Genomic DNA, 26,074 nt, shown 5'->3' on the forward strand with positions numbered 1-26,074 from the left:
AAAAACAAATCTGCATGTCATTCAATATTAAAAAAAACTCAGAAATTAGGTTGTATCATTTTTAATTTAGTCAATCTCCCTAGGTATTAAAAATATCTCTCACTTGTGTTGAACTAATGATTTACTTTGTCAAGATACATAGTGGCCAGTATTCTTTTTTGTGTAGGTTTTGGCGCTGTCTACTTCCTACCTCCCCCATTGTGTTTATAGAGAATGCACTGTTTGTGTCCAGCAAGAGAGCATCAGAATCTCTCTACTTAATGGCGTTTAGTCTAGAATCGCTCGCTGTAAACAATGATGAGAAAAGGACACTTGCTTTACTGAAGAATGTGGTCTTCTGTCTGAAATTTCAGTTTTATGAGCTTAGCATGTTTTTTCCAAATGAATTTCGATTTTATAAAATAAGCTCCAGATACTTTCAGGCATGATTCTAACATGTAATAGCAAGTGGTTGCCTTAGATATAAATTTGATTTTGATTTCTCAGCAATATATTTAATTTTTCAGTAGTATTGGGACCACTGGGACGTGTTCCTTCTTTGATTGAGAAATTGAACCCCAATCAATTACCTGTATATCACACGTTTCTTATGGGCTAAGCACTGTCATAAGTGATGTAAGAAATGCAGTTGGACTATGTAGTAGACATTGTGATAGTGGTAAAAGTTTTACTTATTTCCATAACTAGTTTTAAAACGAATTTTGTGGTCTGAAATAGGATAATGACACACGGCATATTTGTTCTTTAGGGGCATAAAGACCTGCGTGCAGCAAATAACATGCAAGTCCAAGTTGAATGATAAAGGGAGTGTCAAATAAATGCCACAGTCATATGGAGAAGGCAAGAATTTAAAGAACAAGGAGCTTGAGTCAGGATTGTCTTTATTAAATTTGTATGCACCCTGGCAGCATTTTATATGAAGCGAGCAACATTAGGAAAGCACAGATACATGCATACATTTGGGACTCCAGGAACTGAGATATCTTTATAGGATTGTGACTAGGAATTATGCAGGGAGGGCAGATTCAACAGTATTCTGAGTAGTCTGAATTTTCTCCTAAAGCAATGGGAAGATACTGAAAGTATCTTCAGAAAGTACATTGCTAAATGACTGAGGAAAATCACACAATTAAAAACCCTATTTTTATTCATTCGTATAAAGTGTGTTTCACCTACCTCCTAAGTCATATTTAGATATTATTCATTTTAACTTTGTTCTACATTTTCTCAGTAACCATATTTTTGATTTTCAGCCATCATCAGGGATGTACTCTCTACAATGAGACCATCTCTTCACTAAATGGTATTGGGAAAACTGGACAGCCACGTGCAAAAGAATGTAACTCTACCACTGTCTTACACCATGCACAAAAAATTAACTCAGAATGGATTAAAGACTCCAAACTAAAAATCCTAGAAGAAAACAAAGGTGGTAATAAGCTCCTGACATAGATCTTGGTGATGATTGCTTAAATCTGACATCAAAAGCAAAAGCAACAAAATCAAAAATATAGGTGAGTAGGACTATCTCATATTAAAAATTTTCTGCACAACAAAGGAAACTATCAATTAAAATGAAAAGGCAACCTATTGAATGGGAGAAATATTTGCCAATCACACATCTGTGAAGCTACTAATAGAAAAAAATATATATTTATGGACTTTAACATAGTTTAAGAAATGTGTCTATATTATCTTAAATTCCCAGATCATCTAGTTTAATGTTTCATCATTTATCTGATGCCTCCATATGCCTGAATAATTAATATATTTTAAAAAAAGAAGGCCATTAGGATGGTAAATCTCAATATCAATGTTGTGTGTATGTGCACATAATATAAAAACTATTTCAGGTGACTATAATCCCCACTCCCAGGGGCTTGTGATTCTCTCTCACTCATCATTAAAATTCACTGCTGTGGTTTTCAGCAACATTGCTAATTGCTCATTTAGCATCCAGCCCTCTCCTAGCCCCCCTTTTCCTCAACAGAGGAAGTCCAGCTAAACTAGTATATATTCCAGTCTCTCTTACTGCTACAGGTGGTCAAATCGCATCTTCTTAGTGAATAGGTTGTATTGAACTTTGGCAGATATTTCTGAGAAAGTTGTACTTTCTTAAATTTGGACAGATACCTCTTCTTTCTTCTCTGACTGGAATCCAACATGAGGTTGGGATAGAAATCAACATCTTGGGACTTTTCAATGTGGCTCAGTGGTATGAACCCGACTAGTATCCATGAGGATGATGGTTCGATCCCTGGCCTTGTTCAGTGGGTTAAGGATCTGGCGTTGCCATGGGCTATGGTCTAAGTCACAGACATGGCTCAACTGCAGCTCTGATTCGACCTTTAGCCTGGGAACTTACATATGCTGCAGAGTGGCCCTGAAAAAAAAAAAAAAATAACATCTTACAACCACAAGAATGAACACCGCATGAGAAGGATAACTTTTGAGCCAAGAAGAGGTCTGGGTCCTTGAGATTTTCCTAAGCAGCCCAGTCTTTGCTGAAATGCTCTATTTGGAGATTTCCTGTTATTTGAAAAAAAAAATTGGTTTCTGACCATAGCAGAAGGTTTACTACATCAGGCAGATGAAGACTCACATAACTGTTAGGTAATTCACTACTATGTATTCTATATTTATAGAGGTGGAGACCTGGTCTCAAAGTGTTTCATTATTTGTATCAGATGATCTGCATACTAATGACTCCTAGGGTTACATCTCCATCTTAAGAAACTTAACTGAATACAGACTCATATCTCCAACTGCCTATTTGCGATGGTCACATGATTGTCTAAAAGCACTGAAAAATTAACAAGTCCACCATGAAACCTCATAGTTCCACTTGCCTACTAGCAGAAGCCAGGAGAGCTCCCATTTCTAATTACTGGCCATTCCATTTATGCTCTTGTGCAGCCCCAAACCTTGAGATCATTTGTCTTTATTCAAAATTCACATCCATCAACTCACCTGTTGATCTTTCCTCTAAAATATATTCTGATGAAACAATTATTTATGACTTCTATTGCTGTCACCTTGATTCAAACCACTATTACTCTTCCATAAATTATTAAAAAGCCTCCTAACTGGTCTCTTTATTCCCAGCCGGTGACTCTAATGTGTTGTAACAGAGCAACAAGAAGGATCAAATTAAAGAGTAGCTCAGTAATGTCACTTCCTTGCTCACAACCATCATATTTAGAGTAAAAGTCAAAATACTGTAATTACTCACATAGCCTACAAGATACTGTTCTTCTATTATCTCTGCCACTTCATTTCCTAACATTCTCCCACCTCTCTTTTGGTGGGTGCCTCCAAAGGATTATAAAAATTGTGTTACTTCTACTCTGCTACATTTTAAAAGATGCCCTCATTCAATTATTTCACTCACTCTTGGGTGTGGAGAAAAAGGAACCCTCCTACACTGTTGGTGGGAACATAAATTGGTGCAGCCACTATGGAGAATAGTATTGAGGTTCCTCAAAAAACTAAAAATAGACTTAATAGACTTGCCATATGATCCAGCAATCCCCCATGTACCCCAGTGTTCACAGCAGCATTACTTACAATTTCCAAGACGTGGGAGCAACTTAAATGTTATTCAACAGATGAATGGATAAAGAAGATGTGATATATATATATATATATATATATGCACAATAGAATACTACTCAGCCATAAAAAGAGTGAAACATTGTCAACTGAAGCAATACAGATGGACTGAGAGATTATCATGTGAAGTGGAATAAGCCATGTAGAGAAAGATGAACAAACTCATGGTTACCAAAGGGGAAAGGGGTGGTAGAGGGACAAATTATGAGTTTAGGATTAGCAGATACAACCCACTGCATATAAAATAAACAAACAACAAGTTCCTACTCTATAGCACAGGGAACTATATTCAATATTCTGTAATAAACCATAATGGAAAATTATTTATAACTGACTTTGCTGAACACCAGAAACTAACACAACACTGTAAATCAACTACACTTCAATTAAAAACAAAAGAAAACAAAAATTAAATGATTTCACTCTCAACCAAGGCTGTAGTTTAGAAGGCTGTAAATTTAACTAGTATTGTAATATGTCAACCCATATGATGATAATTCCTTTGTTTTTATTAATCCTAGCTCTGTACTAGAAGGCTTAAGAGATCTTTTAAGCTTTTAAGTCACAGAAATTCCTTGACTTTCTCTCTGTGCCCTTAGGGATTTTTCTTTCTCTGCTTCAAGTTATTCACTCCTGTCTATCATCAGTAGCTACCTTATCTTTTGGCCCTCTGTTTCCTAATAGTCTTTATAACTTTCTATGATGGCAGAAACCTGCAGCTCCAGTAATAATATGGTAATTACTTCATCACTGTGCTTCATGATCTTACTTTCCATTCTAGAAAATGAATGAAATGTAATTCCTTTCACCTGCTCTTGAACAGATGATTCCAAATACTGCATATTCTCCCTGAGGATCTGTTGCTAATATTCCACTCTTTCACACTTGTTTCTGATTCATTTAGGGTTCTTTGGTTGCACGTCTAAGCTGATTCTGGCAACATCTTGGGGGGAAAAGGAAGGAGATTATCAGAGTTCTAAAATAATTCAATCAAAGATCATAAAACCAGGTTTAGAAATTTGCAAGAACAAAGTGAAGAGAATGATGGAACATTAGGAATGGTTTCACACTAGAAACAATCTTGTTAAGACTCTACCTCTTTTTTTTTTGTTGTTGTTGTTTTTAAAGGGAGTTCCCATTGTGGCTCAGTGGAAACAAATCTGACTACCATCCATGAGGACTCAGCTTCAATCCCTGGCCTTGCTCACTGGGTTAAGGATCCAGTGTTGCCGTGGCTATGGTGTGGCCAGCAGCTATATAGCTCTGATTCAGCCCCTAGCCTGGGAACCTCCATATGCCGCAGGTGTGGTCAAAAAAAAAAAAAAAAAAAGAGTTCCCTTTGTGGCTCAGCAGTTTGACTAGAATCCATGAGGATGCAGGTTGGATCCCAGGCTGGCAGCTACAGCTCAGATCCTACCCTTAGGCAGGGAACTTCCATATGCTACAGGCACGACTTAAAAAAGAAAACAAAGAAGGAAAAGAAAAGAAATCTAAACATTTGTGTATTATTTGCTCAACTTTCAACGATCATTTGGCTGAGCCTCATCATGGACTCCAGTGAAAGAAAGCATCTCTCTGGCCCTTTGGCAACTGTAATTGGGAGAATATAACACCCCACATAAACGGAGAAGAAAATTACACCAAAGGAAATATGTCTGCTGTTCGGAGAGGATGAAGTGGAATATAGGTGATCAAAAGATATCAAATAACTACCATAGAGATCTTATTCAGTACTTATTGCCCAAATACCAAATGATTACTATTAAAAGTATTATTTTAATCTTGCTAGTTGAGACTTTTTTCTTCAATATTACATTTATTTCTTAATACTTGAAATTTTACCTGCAGAATAATTAATAGATATCAATTTTTTTACAGTGAATGAAAGAAAAAAAAACACTAAAACATCATGGTTTAAAAAACTTTTAGAAATTAAAATTTTTTTTTCTCATAGCAAAGCCTATAAAGTAAATAAAAGTACCATCTTGAGATGGGTCAGTGTATAACGGTCTGTGTTATTACTTTCAATTAGGGAAAGTACCCAATGTCAAATTATGAGTAAATGAAACTATTATATACTAATTAATAGAACTATTATCACATGTTCATAGATTTATATATTGCTGTTTTGTCCTATATACTTTCACTTTTTCCATTTCTTTAAAGACATGTGTTCCACTTAATCCAAGTAAGATCAACATAAATAAAATGACCCTGCTTACTTACTCCTTCAGCTTTGAAAAGCCAACCAAAAAAAAAGCTCATGTAAAGTTCATGAAATTAATTTTAAAGCAGGAGATGTACTGATCTAGATAAAGTAATCAACTGGTGCAAAGGAAAGAGGTATTACAATATTTAAAAGCTAACAGGACCCATAATCATAATTTTGGATATATTTACTTGAGTAATTTGGGGAAAGATTTTGAAGGACACTGGAGGTTATAATACTTATAACCAGCCTTACTGAACCTTCTTAACAAACATCTTTATGGCATGTGGAAGTTCCTGAGCCAGGGATCAAACCTGCACCACAGCAGCTACCAGAGCCACAGCAGCGGCAATAGCAGATTCTTAACCCGCTGAGCCACAAGAGAACTCTGCATCCTTATCTTATTAAAGACAAATATCAGGAATGAAGGATGATGCTATAATAGCAAACAAAATATTTTTCCTTTGCTAACTTATTTAAAGGAAAGAAAACATTTTTCCCAGAATGTATATGACAAAATTAAATAGCTTAAACTATTGTAATGCCGTAACTGCTTTCCTGTCCTCTTGTGGCCCTTTAGTCTATTCAAGTTCACAGATCTTCTTTTCTTAATTTTACCACTGTAAAGATATTGTGTATTTTTTCATCCTAATTCTATGTAAAAATAGGATTCCAAAATAAATTAAAACTAAGAATTTCTCTTGTTTCATAGAGAATACTTCACTTATCTATCTTTACAATAAGCACTGAAACAAGTTTATTCACTAACCTAACACATTTTAATGAATAGACTCTGTTGTCTTTCAAGGAGACTAAACAGAGATAAAAAAGACTTTAAAAGGTGGGAAATTGGGCTCTAATCATCATATACTTTTTTAGTAAGTTTGAGTAAGGAAGAACCTTAGTTAATGTGCAGTCTATTGAAAGTTCTCTGTTTAAGATCAACAAATAGGGTCACACCTGCAGCATATGGAGGTCCCAGACTAGTGGCTGAATCTGAGCTGCAGCTGCTGGCCTACACCACAGCCACAGCAAGGCCAGATCTGAGCTGCGTCTGACCTACACTGCAGCTCATGGAAATGCTGGATCCTTTAACCCACTGAGCAAGGCAGGGACTGAACCCACATCTCCATGGATACTAGTCAGGCTCTTAACCCCCTGAGCCACAACAGGAACTCCAAAACTGTTATTTTTTAAAAAGGAAAAAAGGTGGAGGTAAAATCAGAAAGTGTAGTAGAAATCATAAATGTCCATATGCAAATTATTTAAATTTCCTGAGCTTTAGATTCCTTATGGACAAAATGGGATAACTTGACTCAGTGCTTTTATGTGGATATAAGGCAATATAGAGGAGATGGGCTCTTTACTTCCTAGTAATGTGTGCAAAGTCAACAAAATTAAACTACATTTTTTAGTTACCCCGAAATTCTGAATATGATGCATATTTGGCTAACCCAGACACACTTGTTTAATATTTGGCAAACAGAAGTGAGGCAGAGTTTGCACTTCTGCTGCTGGTAAAATTTTGACTATTTGCTTTCTTGAGGATACTTGATTTCTCTTTGGCAGTATTAGCAGAAATGCAATACAAAGTCACTGGCTTTGTGTGTGACAAGTAGCAGAGCTGAACTGGTGACAAAGGTAGGCAAAGGTGTGGCATTGTCTGGAGGTGGTGATAACAGCTGGGCATGGACATGTTCAGTGTTCAGTGGGATTCCTGACTGTGGCAGTGAGCTCGTGTTTCTGCAGCTGGCTGCTGGAGGCATTGCTTTCCTATCCCTTGTCTGGTTCTCAGCTGTAGAAAAGTCAGTAGCTGCCTTCATGGTTTGGGAGTCATTCATCACTCAACCTAGAGTGCAACTAACATGTGTATAATATATATACACAATATACTAAATATATATAATATACTAAAATATAATTGGAAAGTAATGTGGCATAAATTAATTTTTCTCTGAATATAAAGTTAGGCTCATCATACATTTATAAATAGGTGTTCTCTTTAGCAAATGCAGATAAAGAAGTAATCTGGGTAGGGGTTCCATTGTGGCACAGTGGAAAGGAATCTAACTAGTAATCATGAGGTTGCGGGTTTGATCCCTGGCCTCATTCAGTGGGTTAAGGATCTGGTGTTGCCTTGAGCTGTGGTGTAGGTCCAGATGCAGCTCAGATCTGGCATTGCTGTGACTGTGGTGTAGGCTGGCAGCTATAGCTCGATTCGACCCTTAGCCTGGGAAATTCCATAAGCCATGGGTGGGTGCGGCCCTAAAAAGCAAAAAAAAAAAAAAAAAAAAAAAAAACAAACGTAGTAACCTGGGTAATGTGAATGTAGTCTAAGACTATTGGTCCATTGATTGAAGTTTTCTGAAGAATACCTATGTTGATATGTTGGGAAGTTGACATAAACATTTAAGTGACATGCTTTGAAAGATACAGATTGAGATAAATTGTATCCAATCCAAATGCAATTCAGAAATATAACTTTAATAAAAATTTAAATCAAAGCAATTTATAGATTGAAACCAACTATGTTCTTTTTCTTTGGAGACATAACATTTCATTACATTTACTTATGGGTACATGTGTGTAGTCTATATTTGATTGCTCCCAAGTTATTTGAAAAGTCTCAAAACAACATGGAGTGTGTTTAAAAACATATGTTACTGCTAATGTCTTCTGGGAAAACAACTATAGTAAGTCACCTTGTGGTCATCAAGAAACAAGTCAGCTTAAATAGTAATAACCAGCAGATGTATAATAAAGGCCAGAAAGTCTTTGGCTTCTGCCTCCAGCAAAGTAACAGGAAATGAACAAACGGTTAAGGACATATGGGCAGACTAAATATTCCACTGTAATTCGTTGACTAAATCAAGAATTATTGCAGAGGATACACTTCATGCTGTTCACTTAAAGAAGTTATAATCACCAATATTGCAATGTGTGCTTTCTATAGGCAGTGGTTTGTATCAAGTTATTAAAGATAAATGGCTTCTATTGTTTTATGTATTGAGTGCTACTCAAATTTCATAGGTTCTAAGATTTCTTAAAAGAAAGCAAATATATAGTGTTTGGTTTACATGATGAAAATATAATTTTAAATCTTGTAAGTTATAAAATCATACAAACTGAATTATGGATGGAGAATTTAAAATTGGAAGGGATCTTGTAGGTTATCATGTCCCCCCTCCCCCAGACATTCTTAGCAATTTTAAAATAATTAGTCAAGAGATTTAACTAGGATCACATCTATTGTTTCTCTTTTTTTAAATATTTTTACTTTTTTATTATAGTTGATTTACAATGTTCTGTCAATTTACAGCAAAGTGACCCAATCATACATATATATTGTTTCTGAATCAGTTTCTTAATTAATTAGTTTGATAATTATGGGCATTTATCTAGAAATGTACATATTTATTTTCTTTATCCCTCTATCTCTGTTGCCATAATCTCTTACACTAAGTACACAGGAAATAATTTTTCACAGCAAGATTCTTAAAGAGCAATGCAAGAGCGATTTTTTCACTACTCTTGTCATGTGTTTTGAGGGCAAGCCTGAGTAAGGAAAGAGAAAATCTTACAGACACATTTGAAACCTGAACAGACTTCCCCACTGTTTTATCCTCAGGCTAGTACTGGTCTTCCCGTCATCCTCAGTTGGACCAGTAGGATGACAAGAACTTTGGATCTTTTGTCCTGAACCAGAGTAAGGATGATCAAGAGAAAGACAATGGTAGTTAGAAGGGGCTCAGACAAATTCTCTTTTTGCTGGACAACTGAGGTACCCCAAGGGAGACTTTGAATGAACGACCAAGAAGGCAGTTAATGGGGCCAAGAGCCCCCTCAACACTGGATGGTGAGCAATGGTCTGCAGACCTTGATTGGCTCCTAACAGACTTCATTGTTCTTCTGGATGAGCAGAGGAGGTGCTAGCAGTTCCTACTTCTGACCCATTCCTCTCCATTACCTTCCCAAGGCCAGCACCTTAATGTCATGGCCTTTGGCAGCCTTCTAGGGACATGGTTTCTCTCCCTCTCCATGTGATCTTCATCTCATCTCTACAAGGAGCAGATACAAACGGTTTTGCTCCCCTGATTCTTTTTTATTTTTATCCTCAGTTTTCCTAAAAATCACATTTTTAAAATATAAAAGACTCTCATTTGTTTTGGGAAAATGTTTTTTACGCCTGTGCTAATAATACTGACTCTTCTTCAGATAGTGTTCATGACGCTGAATGACTACACATGGAATTGCTGAAAAAACAAAGCGTGTAATTAATAGTTCGAGATACATTTCCCTGTTTATATAAGTAGACCTTTTTTTGGATGCTACCCTAAAGCCACTGCAGATTATAAAATTCTCACAGCCACAGAAGGCATTGATTTTTCTTTGCAAATACGCTGCAGCAGGGAATTTGGTGGAAGTCATCAGCAGAATGTTCACTGTGAAGGAGATGGTACCTCATGACTTCAAAGATCTACGAACAACCTCATAGAATAAACATAGCCTGGGGCTAGTACCCAATTTTTAGAAAAATCATGCACTTCAATCACTAAGGATAATTTTTGACAAAGAGATTACAACTTTTCATGCCTATTGTACCAGCACAGATGCACCCAGGGTTGAGCCTGACAAATGCCAGTGTGAGTAATGGGAATGGATCAGAAGATAATGCAGGAGTGATTAGTTTGTGTGAAAGACACAGATGGGGTACCGAGACATGCACATAGCCATTGCTACCTGAACAGTTCACCAATATCCTTGTGGAACAAGTACCAAGACCATGCTACACGTGCTGCTCTTTCATCCTCCCACTTTCTGAACACCTTCTGTACCAGGCAGTCGAGACTCTCCCCGGAACTGATGTCTAATCCTTATAAGACTTATAAGTATACAGCAAATATAAAATTTCCTGCATGTTAAATATTAGTGAATGGGGGCAAAAAGTATTCGAGATAACATAGGAAGTGTAAAAGCCAAAATCCTCAACACATTCTCCAGACTGCAAGTGTGGCACTATTTGCACCACACCACAGCCGCCCCTGGAACTGCTGGTAACATGATGCTGTCCTTGATGTGAGGGTGGCTTCACACAATGTAACAGATGGCACATGTTGACCACCTACCACATATTATAAGTGCTTTGTGTACATTATTTTTATTTAACCTTTAGAGTAACGTAAAAAGACAGTCACTGTTATCTCCTGAAGGAAACTTATACCTAAGGTAGTGTCAGATGTAGGAAGTCTGATTTCAGTGCATACTATTACATGTTAAACTATAATTATATATTATTTTACATATTATACACACATATACGTATGTATATACACCTACACGCACATGATATTAAGATGTACGTTAAAAGATAATGTCCAAAATGCCCACTGCCTTTCTAGTCTTTTAGGAAGCATCTGTATTAATTTGTGTGTGGTAGTATGTGTTCCAGCTACAATTTTTTTTTAAACCAAACTCATGAATGAAATCGTCGCCAATTTCAGTAGAAAAAGTTAGTGTTCATCAATTTAAAAATCTACATATTCAATATTGCACTAAATTCAACTACAGTCTGTAAGTGTATAGACTCCAGAAGTAATTATGCTAAATCCAGATAAGATAGATTAGATTTTATAGCTTTGTTTATATAGGTATTTATTATTAATCTACTTTTGTATTTCCTTAATACTGTGAGATACAATGATTAATCATTGAAAAGTAAACATGCTCCATTTCAGGCTGGGAACTCCAGGAAGCCCTCTCTGACTCAGAGATTACTCTGAGGAAGTTTATAAGGAAATACTCTTGGTCTCAATGCTTGTGAAAATAAAGTTCGTGAGAGTGAGAACTTGGACTCGGATGCAGTCACAACCAAGATCTCAGCCAACCACAAGACGGGTGCTGAAGCCAGCCTGGATCCTTCAGATGTGGCAAGAAAACAGAACTGGGAAGTTCCTGGTACGGCTCAGGGGGTTAAGAACCCAACTGGTATCCATGAGGATGCAGGTTTGATCCCTGGCCTCTCTCAGTGGGTTAAGGATCCGGCATTGCTGTGAGCTGTGGAGTAGGTCACAGACACAGCTCGGATCCCAAGTTGCTGTGGCTGTGACAAAGGCCAGCAGCTGCAGCTCAGATTTGACACCTAGCCTAGAAACTTCCATATGCCACCAGCGCAGCCTTAAAGAGACAAAAAAAAAAAAAAAAAAAAAAAAGGACAGAACTGTCATACTCCTACATCAGCTGATCACTGGATACAGGCTGCCCCAAGAAGGAGGCATGGCCATGGGCAAGGCGGCACCGCACAGTGAAGGGGAATTTTCAAGAGGACTGCATCTGAGGACCAGCAGCACTCATGAAGCCAGAGCAGTGGCTTTTTCTAGGTTTCTCATTCCTTCAAATGGGAGTCACAAAGAGGTAAAGGGTCAAATCTAGAAAAATATAATAAACACATGTGAAGAGAAATGCCTTTCTGAGAGAGAGAGAGAGAGAGGAAGGGAGCGACTGCCTTTCTCAGAATATCAACTTATGAATTTTGAAGGAATGATAGAATTTAAAACATCACTAAGTGGTAACCAGCATAACAACGATGAACTCAAATAACAACCACCAAGGACTCTAAAACTTAGACATATGAATTTGATAAGGATTGTGGAGTCACGTTGTCTCAAATTAGGTCCTCTAAAATACTTAAAAATTATAAAGGTGAAAAGAGTTAATTCACATTGGAGAATGCCTTATTCAAGTGACCAGAGTTAAAACAACTTTGATGCAACTCGATATCATGTCCTACCTCACACAGTAAGAAGGTGGCATCACTTCTACGATAGTTTCACCAGAAAATGCATAACCTGAAATTATGCTTGGGCAAACATCGGACTAACCCAAATGGAGAAAATTCTACAAAGTAACTGGCCTGAAATTTTCCAAATTGTTAAATTCATGAAGATCAAGGAAAGTCAGAACAACTATACGAAAAGTGAGGGATTCAGAAGAGAAATGACAGCCAAGGGCAATGATTGGGTGTTGGATCCTTTCGCTATAAAATATTTAATTAGACAATTGGTAAAATTTCAGTGAGGTCTCTTGGTGTGGATATATGAGAATTCTCCATACTATCATTGCGTCTTATCAGTAAGTTTGAAAATACTTCAAATAGAAAGTAAAAAATAACATAAATGAAAAGATTTAACTTCCAGAGTTCCTAGAATAAACTAAATTATAATTACAAGACAAAAAATACTTTAGGTATGTAAAATTATTAAAGAATTTGTTGACTATTTGCAGTTTACATCGCTCTGTAGTCAAGACATCTTTAAGCTTGATTCTAAGAGGAAAAGAATTTATAATTCATAAGAAGTGGATAAGCACTCACTTCAATTCCATTTTCAAACTCAATCTGCTCTGACTCTTCCCCAATCCCATGGCACCTTGAAATACAAAATGTATATGGAGAAAGGTTTTGTTGCTAACTTGTTTATGAGTATTATTTCCTTTGGTATTTTATGACCGACTACTTTGTTGATATAATAAACATAGAGATGTTATTTAAAAATTTATATAAGTGGAAATAGCTTCCTATTAGAGTAATGCAGGAAATAAGAAGCATTATAAACCAAGTGATTTAGAAACACCATAGAAATAAGATGAGTAAGAAGCAAACAAGAAAACCACTGTATATGAATATACTAAATATGCATATATTCCATTCAACTCAAGTGGGAAAATATCATCCTTAACAAAAAAAGAGTTAGAAAATAAATTTTTTCTGCTAAATACAATTTTATTAGTACACTAAGCCTTCACAGTATTATCAGACTTTTGTAGCACTAGGTTTTTGCAAAAACTGTGACCTGTTCTTCATTGTCAGGAACTGGTTAGAATCAAATAATTTATTTACAACCTTGATTTTTATCATCCTTAGATGGGTTCCTTTCCAGGCTCTGACTGAGCACAGTGCATGCATTATCACATTTAATCTTTCAAATTTTTAGAAGGTGTATACATCATTCCCTCTATTTAACTGAGGAGGATTGGGACTAATAACAGTTATGTAGTCAGTCCTAGGACACATGGTAATGGAGCCAAGGATTGGACATGGGTAGAATAATTTCTGAGCAGTTCCCTTAATCCCTCATGAGCAAACACATGCTTATGCTAACTTGAAACTGAAATTATTTTACATGTTTTGTTCATTGTTGCATGGATCTTTGTAAGTTTTTGTTAGCGACTTTCATATTTTCATAGGCTTAATAATCCACATGTCATTGAGCATTATAAATACACATTATACTTTCAGTACAAATATTAATTTTAAGAAATAAAAGGTTATACGATTTGAAGAAAATAAAATTTTATTGAAAGCATAGTAAATATAGGAATCATGTATTTAGATATATAAATATTTTCATATACTAGATATACTGTTAAATATGTATTAAGTATTAAATATTAAGTACTATGCGCAATATTTAATATAATGATTATTTAGTACATTTATATACTTATATTGTTTTAATTATATGTACATATTCAATGACATTTATATACACTATACAGAATGTAATTATTTCAATATATGGAATTTAGTTACATGTACATTGTACACTGGTGTGCTTTTTATGATAACTGCAACATCAACAGCTTTCTTACACAAATTTAGACTGCTGGAGGGATCTAGAGAAGCAAAGGGCTAGATAGCACAGATAATCATTTTGTGACTTATCAAGGTTTGGCTGGAGGATTTTTTTCCCCCCCAATGAATAATATAGTTACATATTTTCAGAGGGAACTTAAAAAATTTAATAATTGGAAGTTTGACTTATTGTTTTCCTAAGTAGACAGCAAATCCCTCAGCCTTTCTTCAGATCCCTAACAACCATTCTATGTGTGTCATCCTGTAGTTCAAATAGACATCTGCTGGAAAGAATGCTCTCACACGTACAATTTCCCATTTAGACTCTGATCTACTAAAATAAAGCGGGGCTTTGGAGCAGGTAATCCTAACCATAATTTCAAAAGGCTTAAGTCTTATTTCAAATTTGAAAGTAGAAGAAATGATATAAAAATCTGATCATCCTCTTAGAATTAGTGCTGTGGATTCTTGAGTAAATATTAGGGCTAATCTTCACAAAGTAGAGACTGAACAATAGCAGAGAAAAATATCAATTTTTGCATGCATCTTTCTAATGCAACTGAATTCTCACTTCTCTGTATTGTATATAAAAAAGGTTCATTTACTGTTGGGATGCTCAAGATCGATCTACCAGACAGCCTGGAATTCTCCTGTTTAGACATCCACCTAAGCCTCTGACGTCACCTTTCGCAGTCGACGGAGGATGGACTGCGTTTGTGAAAGAGCTGTTCTTCAGTACTGAAAAGAGACTGAGGAATCCATTGTGAATGGACTTGGGCAGCTTTGTTTGTTCAGTTTATAAACAGTTTGAAAGTTCTGAAACTTGCCCAGAACGCTTTGGCTTAGAGACAGCTGTGTAAAATTGCATAAAAACAAGTTTAGTTTCACATTGTCCCTAACGGTGGCCATGTGACAAATATTTTCCTTTTGAAGGTTTAAAATATTCGTTTGGCTGTTTAATCCAGATATGCCATCAAATATCCCCGTTTCCCCGCAACAGTTCAAAAATTATTCATACTACAAAAAGTATTTTCAAAAGAGTATAATTTTTATCAAAGAACAAAACATTTAAAAACAAGAACTTGTTATTATTTACATTTGCAAGTGCATTCTTGGTTTTTTTTAGGCTCTATTTTATACAGCAGTTTTAGATTTACAGAAAAAAGTTGAGAAGGTAGTATAGAGAGGTCCCACAGAGCCCATACCCAGTCTCGCATACATCAACATCACCTGTTAGGTAAATGTGCCACAGTTAATGAACCAATATTAATTTATTATTTCTAACTAAAGCCCATAGTTTATTCAGATTTCTTTAGGTTTTACCTAATATCCATTTATGTTCCAGGACCCCATCAAAGATAGCACGTCACATTCAGTTTCAAGTATCCTTAGGTTGTTACCTTTGGCTGTGATAGTTTGTTAGACTTCCCTTGTTCTTCATGACCATAAGAGTTTTGAGGATTGTTGGTCAAAAATTTTGTAGACTGCTTCTCAATTAGAACTTTTCTGGAGTCTCCATTATGGCTTAGCAGAAACAAATGTGACTAGTATCCATGAGGATAGAGGTTCGATTCCTGGCCTCTCTCAGTGGGTTAAGGATGCAGCGTTGCCATGAGCTGCAGTGTAGGTCACAGATGCGGCTCAGATCTGACGTTGCTGGGCTGTGGTGTGGGCCAGCAGCCCCAGCTCCAATTCAACCCCTAGCCTTGGAATCTCCATATGCCTCAGGTATGGCCCTAAAAAGACCAACTCCCACCCCCCTGAAAAAAAAACCCAGAACTTTTCTGGTGTTTCATTATTAGACAGGTATATGGATTTGGGGCAGAAAAATTACAAAGGTAATTTATTTTCACCACATCATAGCAAGGGTATACACAGTATCAATAAATTTATCAAATGTTAATATTCACTTTAATCACCTGGCTGAGATAGTGCTGGTTAAGTTTCTCCACAGTCAGGTTAGTCTTTTTTTTGCCCTATTTCTAAATTGAAATCTTTGAAAGGAAATCGCTATACACAGCCTACTTTTAAGGAGTGGGGATTTAGTTCTTGAAGGCAGAGTACTCACATAATTTATTTGGATTTTTTTCTGCAAGGAAGATCTGTCTCTTCTCTACAATTTATTTATTTATTCAATAACTTATTTACATCAATATGAACCCATGGATGTTTATTTCCTACTTTGGGTTTTAGTCTAATACTAATTTATTTTGTTGTTCAAATTCTCCTTGGCTTTGGCCATTGGGAGCTCTTCCAGTGGACTCCTATGTTCCTTTACTATGCACCTATCAATGTAGAGGTAGGTTTTGCTGTCGCTATTTTAGAATTGTCTTTCCCCCTGGTAATTATAAGATGATCCCAACTTATCCCATGTATCTCCTATCCCAGTTCTAGAATCAGCTATTTCTCCAAAGAATCCTTAAACCTTTTAGACTGAGTGTGCTTGTTGTTCCTTGAGTGACGCTTCTAAGTCTTCTTAGCTGATAGAGAAAAGAAAGTTATGTGTGTATGATGCTTCTAAGTCTTCTTAGCTGATAGAGAAAAGAAAGTTATGTGTGTATTGCTATATGTAACCATCTCTATGCATATTGAGCTAACCATGAGTTTATATAAGTCTCCAACTTCACTATATTACCACATGGATCATTTCAGCATCCTCTTTGCCTTATTATACTTTCTTATTACTACACTAAAAAACCTGGATCCCACTATTCACTATCCATTTACTTAATTGTCCAATTCCAGTATGTATATCTTAATAGTATCAGATGAGAAACTAGTTTATCAACTAAAGTACAGTGAAAACGTCTTGTTTGTTCTTCCTCTAGATTTATGGATTTCACACATATCCCCCATTTCTAGTTACTTAATTTGCCTTTACCCACTCCCTCCCCACATTCAGTGATTTTGTTTCATGCATTTTGTATTAAAACTGCATTCTCTTATCAGTTTATGTTCCTTCCTTGAATTGCTCCAACCTCCTAAATATTTTGGTTGTTTTTTTTTTTTGTTTTTTTTTTGCATACACTAAGGTTCACTTTTTATGCTGTTAAATTCTTTGGGTTTCAACATATGTATAACATTGTGTATCTATTACAGGATCACACAGAATAGTTTCACTGCCATAGAAACAGAACAAAACAGAAAACAAAACAAAACAAAATGCTGTATTCTCCTATTTGGCCCTTTCCTCCTCCCCTAGAACCTCTGGCAACCATTGATCTTTTAATGTCTCTACTGGTGTGTCTTTTCCGGAATGTCATATAGTTGAAATCAAACACTATGTAGTCTTTTCTGATTCGATTCATTCACTTAGCACACTGCATTTAAGTTTTATTACTCTCTTTTCACAGTTTGAAAGATCATTAATTTTGTCACGGAATAATATTCCATTGTATGGTTGTATCACAGATTTTTTTTCATTCACCTCTTGAAGGGCATATTAGTTACTTGCAGTTTTGGGTGATTGTGAATAAAACTGCTACCTACATTCACATGCCATTTTTGTGTGTGTGAATAAGTAAGTTGAGCAAATACCTCAATTGTGATTTCTGTGTCATATGATAAGATGATGTTTATTTTTAAAGACATGAACAAACTACGTTCCTACTGATTATAGGAGGAACGTTTTCAGTTTCTCACCATTTATATAATAGGTATATATTTTTTGTAGATGTTCTTTATCAAACTGAAATGGACCTGTATTCCTAGTTTGTTGATATTTTTTAAAAAGATTATTAATGGCACTATATTTTATCTAATGTTTTCATTTATTGATATGGCTATGTGACACTTCTTTTTTAGTCTTTTGAGGTAAAGGTTTATATTTACGGAACTGCTAATGTTGAACCCGTCTTTCATACCTAGAATAATCCTATTTGGCTGTAGTGTATAATTTTTTATACATTGTTGGATTCAATTCACTGATATTTAGTTGAGGACTTTTGCAACTTTAGAGATATTGGAGTGTATTCTTAGAGTGTATTTACACAGACACGCACACATACATACATATATATATGACTAAACTATGACTGCTCCCACTGGGAAACTCCCTTCTATAAAGAGAAAGCTAATCATTTTTAGCAGAAATATAAAAGAAATGACTTTTTCCCACTGCATAAACCTTATTGTTTTGATTGAGTTCTTATCTTTTTTACTAACAATTAATTCGGAAACATCATGAGGACAGGCATGAGGAAATGCTAAATTTTACTTTTTGACTTCTGCTTATTTTTCATCAAGAGCTTTATCAGTTAATTTTATGATATCTGGCTGTTTTATTATTCCTATTATTACTGTTGTTGTTGTTACATTGTAAGAAATAAATGCCTTGTATGAAATGTTTTATAAAATATGAGAAAAGGTAAACTTGATACATGTATGTTTCTTTCAACTTGTCTGTATCCCTAGACTTAGCAGTATTCATATTCTATAAACCAATGATACACCTAGGAACTCAGAGTTGCAGGCAAGATGATATCTCTACCCAAAATTTGTCACTGTACTATACATATTTTATCTTTGAGAATAATGGGCTCTTTAGTGCTATTTTTAACTTTTTTTTTTTAAATCAACGTTTCCACCAGTATGTTTCCTATTCCATTTTCGAGGTCTCAGCTTTTTTAAAATAATGACTAGAACACACCAGTGAATCATCAGCATTAAAAGTGTGCTCATGTTTTAAACAGAGCAATTTTCTTTCTGAAATGCATTTTATTTTGCTTCTGACACTGAAATAAAAAGTGCAAGCAGGAAGCCACACTATTATTCTTGTCAGTAACAGTAAAAAGTTATCTAGAGAATTATATTAGCACTGCATCTTCAAATAGAGACTGCTTCTCTGACCTTCATTCACATAATAATTTTCACTTTGCTTTTGGAGAGAACTAAAAGATTTTTCTGTTTTTGACATTTTTGTTTTCCAAAAGACTGATGTTTCTTTTCTTTTCTTTCTTTCTTTTTTTGCAGTGTTTATATTTATTTATTTATTTTTCCACCATACAGCATAGGGACCAAGTTACACACACATGTTTTACTGTGCCTAGTTTCAAAAGTATGTTTGAAGCTACCATTTGTCAGTAAGTGATTCTTTTAATTTGATCTCTACTCTTGTCTGTATAATTAGCAAGCTATCTTTTTTGTACTCATGAAATAAATGAATCTGTGCTTTTCTAACCGTTCTCCCAGCTGATTTCTTTTTTAAATTAGATTTTATATATACTCCACGTCCAGAAGGGGAGACCCAGATAATGAAAAGCATTGCAATGAACGTTGCTGAATAATCATAGAGTTGGGTTAGTATAGAAACAAAGGCCCTTTAAAAAACTATTTATTTATTTTTTTCCTGAAACCATGATATAATCATTAATATTTTCTGATGACCCTTGAGAGGTAGGTCAGTTAGAGTATCTTTAGTACTGATTTTCTAATCTGTATGTAATAAATTAATTGCCCTGCAGGAATGAGGGCATTCAGTGCTGGGACCTTTCCCAGGCTCTGAGCCTCACTCTTTCAATGTGTGCTGCCAGTCTAGCAGCCATCAGCAGTGGCTGAGACAACAACAGCAGCAACGGCAAACATCCGGCCTCTGGTGAGGGGTTTATAAAGGGCCGATTGATAGGAACCCACTTCAAAATGCCTCAAATGGCCAGGGCAATGGCAATTTCATTCTTTGAGTTTCTAAAGATTTAATAGAGAGCATAAGCGAAGGTAAAATAAACTCAGGTCAACCTTGGATAATATTCCATTTCAATTTGACATCATTGCACAAATTATTATTAACGTATTTTTTAAAATACTAGGACAATAACAATTTCATTTGGGAGGCTTAAAAATTAATGGATAGCATTAATACATAAAAATAAATTTAAAATAATTATGGTAAAATAATTCTTTAGTTCTCCATTATAATTTGACACAACTGCAGAGATATTTCTAATGTGGCTTTTTCTAAACTTACAACTATTTCTTTACTCCTGTACTATTAAAGAAAATCTTGAAAATTTTGTTTGTGTCTTAATAAATAAACAAGTGGACTTTACAGAACACTGGAGAAATTTTGGTTTGTTTGATTCTTTTCTGGTTAGACAGTGGCTAAAGTGACAGGCAGCTTCATAGTCATCAGGTGATAGAATGGAGATATTGGATAAACAGATCTGTTCTTCACAACTGTGGGCTTAGTACCCCCCTTTTAATTATTATCTATTTAGATGTTCATCCTAAGGTTGAAGGAGTTATAAACTTTCATTATCTCTTGATAAATTCCCTGCCAGCTTTACTTATATTGCATGCCTAATTAAAAATAATAGGGGGAAAGAGTAAATAATATCTTTGAGTGTATCATTATCTTGGACCAAATATTAAGTGACATATATTGCCATACTTTACAATGTTTGAACAAACTGTGAAAATCTTAGAAGGAAAAAGACCAACTTTATTTACTAAAATGAGTATAATTCTAAAATATACTCATATTGGAGTTCCCTGGCTCAGTGGAAATGAATCTGACTAGCATCCATGAGGATGCAGGTTTAATCGCTGGCCTTGCTCAGTGGGTTAAGGATCTGGTGTTGCTGTGAGCTGTGGTGTAGGTCACAGACACGGCTCTGATCCCACATTGCTGTGGCTGTGGTGTAGGCCAGCAGCTACAGCTCCAATTCGTCCCCTAGCCTGGGAACCTCCATATGCCATGGGTGAGTCCCTAAAAAGACTAAATAAATAAATAAATAAACAAACAAACTCATATTATTAAGCAAAACCTAAAAACAAAAAGAATGAATTATGGTTTAATTAATAGTTTTCTTAGGTCTGGCCGTTATGACTAAATAAAACAGTATAACTCAACAATGAAATGCTATATGTAAGGAGTTCCCATTGTGGCTCAGTCCTAACAAACCTGACTATTATGGCCTCATTCAGTGGGTTAAGGATCCAGCACTGCCGGGAGCTATGGTGCAGTTTGGAGACGCAGCTTGGATCCTGCATTGTTGTGGCTGTGGAGGAGGCTAGCAGCTGTAGCTCTGGTTGGACTCCTAGCCTGGGAACTTCCATATGCTGCAGGTGCAGGCCCCTCCCCCCCAAAATGCTATACGATTAATTATGAAGTTGCTGAAAATTGCTCCTAGAGTTTGAGTCCCATTTAACTAAACTCTAACCTTGGTATATTAGTATATTAGGTACTCAGCCATTTGGAAATGCTTATGAAGACTGAAAAAATACATCATCAGGATGGGTATCTTGCTCACAATCAATTTCTAGTTATTTGAGGCAAAATGTTGGTTTAAACACTGTGTTTAGTTTGTTTAATCTCTATTTTTTTTTTTGCTACATTTCTGATAGGTATAAGCAGACTGAAAACAACCACCAAAAAAACAAACAAAAAAACCTAAAACAGCACCCCAGAGGAAGTCTGTAATTATCACATTACTTTAGATATACTTCCTGCAGGTTTTCCATGACATGCAGTAATTGCTAAAGAGAGAGAAGGTGGGTTCAGATTAAACGGTGATCTGAATTTCTCAAATCTAGAGACAGTTAGAAAATAGGAAAAAAAAAAGCCTGGAAGAGATGAAAATGGAAATAGAACCAAGGAAAATGGGGAGTATGTTGTTGATAAAAATACTCTCTAAACATTTCAGTTTATTTTTGAGGTTGTTGAAAATCTTGGGGGGAAACCTTATGTAAGAATTCCAATAACTAATACAGGATTTGGCCAGAATTCCAGGCTAGAGAAATCTGACTGTATCTTTTAATTTTCTCCAAAGAATATCTCAAATACTTTACAAGCCAAAGTATCTGTAGAGGATGTCCTTTAATGAATGACTCACAAATAGCTTTTTCTTCTTTTTTCTTTTTTTGCCTTTTAGGGCTGTGCCCGTAGCATATGGAGGTTCCCAGGATAGGGGCTGAATTGGAGCCACAGCTGCTGGCCTACGCCACAGCCAGAGCAATGCAGGATCTGAGCCTCATTTGGACCCACACCAGAGCTCATGGCAATGCTGGATTCCTGACCCACTGAGCAAGGCCAGGATTGAACCCACATCCTCATGGATACTAGTTGGATTCTTTTCTGCTGCACCACAACAGGAACTCCCTCACAAATCATTTTTTACAAATTAAACTAAGAGTTTCTCTTGTTAATTCTATTTCTTTCTCCATACAGCTCCATATGCCAACAAATGTTTCTTACTGTTTTAAAGTAGAAAATTTCTATCATCATTTCAAACAAGCAGGAGAAAATGTACTTATTTCAACAATTAAATTACTTCATATCTAAAACTTTATAATTTGGTGAATGTCAGGGATCAGCAAATTACGGCCCATGGACAAATTTGATCCATCTGCTTTTGTATAACCTGCAAGCTAAAATGCTTTTTTTTCCCCTATTCTAATGAATAAGAAACAAAAAAGAAAAAAATTTTGTGAAACATGAAAATTATATGAAATTGCAATTTCAGTATTCATTAAATTGTATTATCCATAGGCATGACCATTCTTTTATGTTTGGGGTAGAGAGTCACACTAAGAAGGTAGAACCGAATAGTTGCCACAGAGACTATATGCCTTCAAATACATATTTATTATCTGGGTCTTTTATAATCTGGCCCATTCACAGAACTTTTTGCTGACTTCCAGTCTAGATAAAGATATTATGAATAGGAATACTAAAATTATAACTTGATAATTCATTCACTTATCCACTAAACATGTATTTATTTAATTTCTTGTCAAGTCTTTTTAGCTAATTTCTAGGGCTACCTCTTTTGGAACATAAAATGATACAAGATTTATTCTTCTTGCCTTCAAATACAATGAAATAAAAAAATACACGAGTGTAAAAAATTTTCTGAGAATTAGAAAGTAAGACCAATTAGTGATAATAATGCCTTCAATTTTTAAAGAGTATAATGACTTAATTTACACTATGCTGTCACACATTTAATCTCATTTGATTCCCACAGAAACTCAGTGAGGTAAGCAAATCATGCATGGCCTATATTACAGGAATACAAATACTGACAGAAAATCCGCCATCAGTGGTAATTTTACAGTGACAACATGGTGTACTTCCTAATACATCACAGTAGATGGTCATGGAAAACTTCACTATGGTATTTGAATTGGGCTGTGAAGGATGTTGTAGTTAAATTCAATGAGAGACAGGTGGGGAAAGGTTAGTAGGAAAGAGACAGAAGATGTAGCCATTAAAAAAAGCAGGACTTCCCATCATGGCTTAGTAAGTTAAGAATCCAACTAGTATCCATGAGGATGCAGGTTTGATCCCTGGCCTTGCTCAGTGGGTTAAGGTTCTGGTGTTGCCATGAGCTCTGGTGTTGCCATGAGCTGTGGTGTATGTCACAGCCGTGGCTCAAATCTGGCATTGTTGTAGCTATGGCGTAAGCCTGCAGCTACAGCTCTGATGAGACCCCTAGCCTAAGAAATTCTGTATGTTGCAGGTGCGGCCCTAAAAAGGAAAAAAAAATTAAATTCATAATTTTAAAAACTTCCAAATGACATCAATGAACTCTCAGAAAGTGGAAACATAAACGAAATTCTTCATCTTTGATAAAAAGCATCTACAAAAGCCTACAACTAACATCAAAGGTAATGGTAAATGACTGACTGCTTTCCCCCTAAGACTGAGAAAAAGGCTAGGCTGTTCTCTCTTACCATTCTTATTGAATATGCTAGAAGTGCCTGCCATTAATGTAGGGTAGGCGAGAAAAGGAAATACAATGTATACATTCCAGAAATAGAATAAACACAATTCTTCCTATTTGCATATGACATGTTTTTGTAGAAAATCTCATCAAATTAAAATAAATCACCTATTAGAACAAAAAGTGAATTCAGCAAGATCATAGGATATAAGCATATAAACGTTAACTTTATTCTTATATACTAAAAATGTACATGACAACAATGAAATTAAAATTTTAATGAAAATTGAATATTTATATATAACATTAACAAAAACTACAGGTTTTATACATTAAAGTTACAAAATGCTGATAAAAGACACTGGAGATTTAAATAAATGGAGAAGTGTATTATGTTCATGCAGTGGAAGACTCAACAAAGTAAAGATGTCAATTCTCCTTGAAATTGATATGTGTGTGTGTGTGTGTACATATACATACATACATATATACATGCAGGTTTATATGATATTATCAAGATATCAGCAAGATTTTTTTTGGAAGACAAGACAAAATTATTCTAAAATGTGTATGGAAATGCAAAGGAACTAGAAGAATTAAAACAATTTTGAAAATAAGCACTAGAGGGAGATCTATTCACTAATTCCAAGGTGTCCAAGAGTCAAATATATATAGTACTGGTGGAAGGATAGACATATAGATCAATGGAATGGAATAGAGAATCCATAAGTACACAAATATGCCCATCTGACAGAAGTGCAAAAGCAATTAACTGGAGGAAAGATAGCCTTTGAAACAAATGGTGCTGGATGCACTGGACACCAATTGCTTTAAAAAAAAAAAAACTAAGCAGATACCTTATTCAAAGTTTATCTCAAAATTGACTACAGACTTAAAAGTAAAATGTATATGGAATGCTGATTTTATTGTACTTCAGCAAGAAAAATACAGAGTAGTTGAATTTTCTGGACATTATCTGATAAATATTGATCTCTTAGAGAAGTAATAATGCAAACTTCAGTGAAAGATGACCAGCAAGGAAGAGTTAAGCTTCTTTAGATTGACACTGGATAAGTTGATTTTAGCATGGCTTTTTTTTGAAGAGTTTAATTACCAAAAAGTTAACATATTATCAACTCTCCCTCAGGGTTTTCCAGATGTATAGAGAGCCCCAAATCTCTGCTGGATGCAACTGACTCCATTTTGCCTGATGAGTTCAATCTCAATAGCAACTGATCAAGAAAACTGCAGGCCCTGCCAACGTGTGTCTACAAAGTGTGCTTTGCTTTTGATATATGTTATGGTATTTCACAACATTGGGAAGGGAATAAGCAAAAAAACAGTTTTACTACTTTTCTTGCTCTGCTTTCCTTTCTTTTTAACAACTCAAAATAACATCTCAAATTCCTAATGGTAGGAGATTTTGTTATTGTTTCTGTTTAGCCTGAAAGCACTATAATAATTTTAACTTTCCAAGGAATATATATTTTAATGGTGATGGTATAATTTTATCAGTTTTCTAAATGTGATACTCATTGAAAGTAATAAAAGTTGAAATAACAGTATAATCTTGTATGGTAATTATCTATTTATCAGAAAATTAAAAGTGATTACTAATAATATGAGCCTGGGCTGCATTTTTAATATTTAATATAGAATTCAAAGATTCTTAATTTTCCCTCGGGTTAGCTTTAGTAATTTTGTTATTTTGTAAAATAGTGATGAGGTTGAAATTTCAAGTAAACTCGACTAGTATTGCAACTAATATTGCTTCATATTTAATTTTTCTCAGAATTATTGGTCACATACTTCTTACATATAATTTTTTTTCTCCTTTAATATTTGACCTTCAGGAGTCTGTTGTGGTAGTAGTCGCAGACACGGCTTATCCCTGCCGTTCTGTGGCTCTGGGTTGGCTGGTGGCTGCAGTGCAGTCAAACATGGCTCTGATCCTGCTGTGCT

The 26,074-nt window shown here is 35.4% G+C and overlaps 2 long non-coding RNA genes across 4 annotated transcripts in view; one reads left to right on the plus strand and one right to left on the minus strand.

Moving 5' to 3' along the window:
* Positions 1-16,033, plus strand: part of LOC110255834 — a 28,134-nt gene extending 12,101 nt beyond the window's left edge. The window contains exons 2-3 of one of the 3 annotated variants that reach the window (XR_002336705.1): positions 1,254-1,514; positions 15,046-16,033. This is a non-coding gene — a long non-coding RNA (uncharacterized LOC110255834). Of the gene's footprint in view, positions 1-1,253; positions 1,515-4,740; positions 4,785-11,556; positions 11,833-15,045 lie in introns of those variants that run through there. The other 2 variants (XR_002336706.1, XR_002336707.1) reach the window with 2 other exon arrangements.
* Positions 1-26,074, minus strand: part of LOC110255835 — a 542,938-nt gene that overhangs the window by 152,912 nt on the left and 363,952 nt on the right. The gene's annotated exons all lie outside the window — the stretch shown is intronic.

This window comes from Sus scrofa, chromosome 11, assembly GCF_000003025.6.
Source record: "Sus scrofa isolate TJ Tabasco breed Duroc chromosome 11, Sscrofa11.1, whole genome shotgun sequence".
Taxonomy (NCBI): domain Eukaryota; kingdom Metazoa; phylum Chordata; class Mammalia; order Artiodactyla; family Suidae; genus Sus; species Sus scrofa.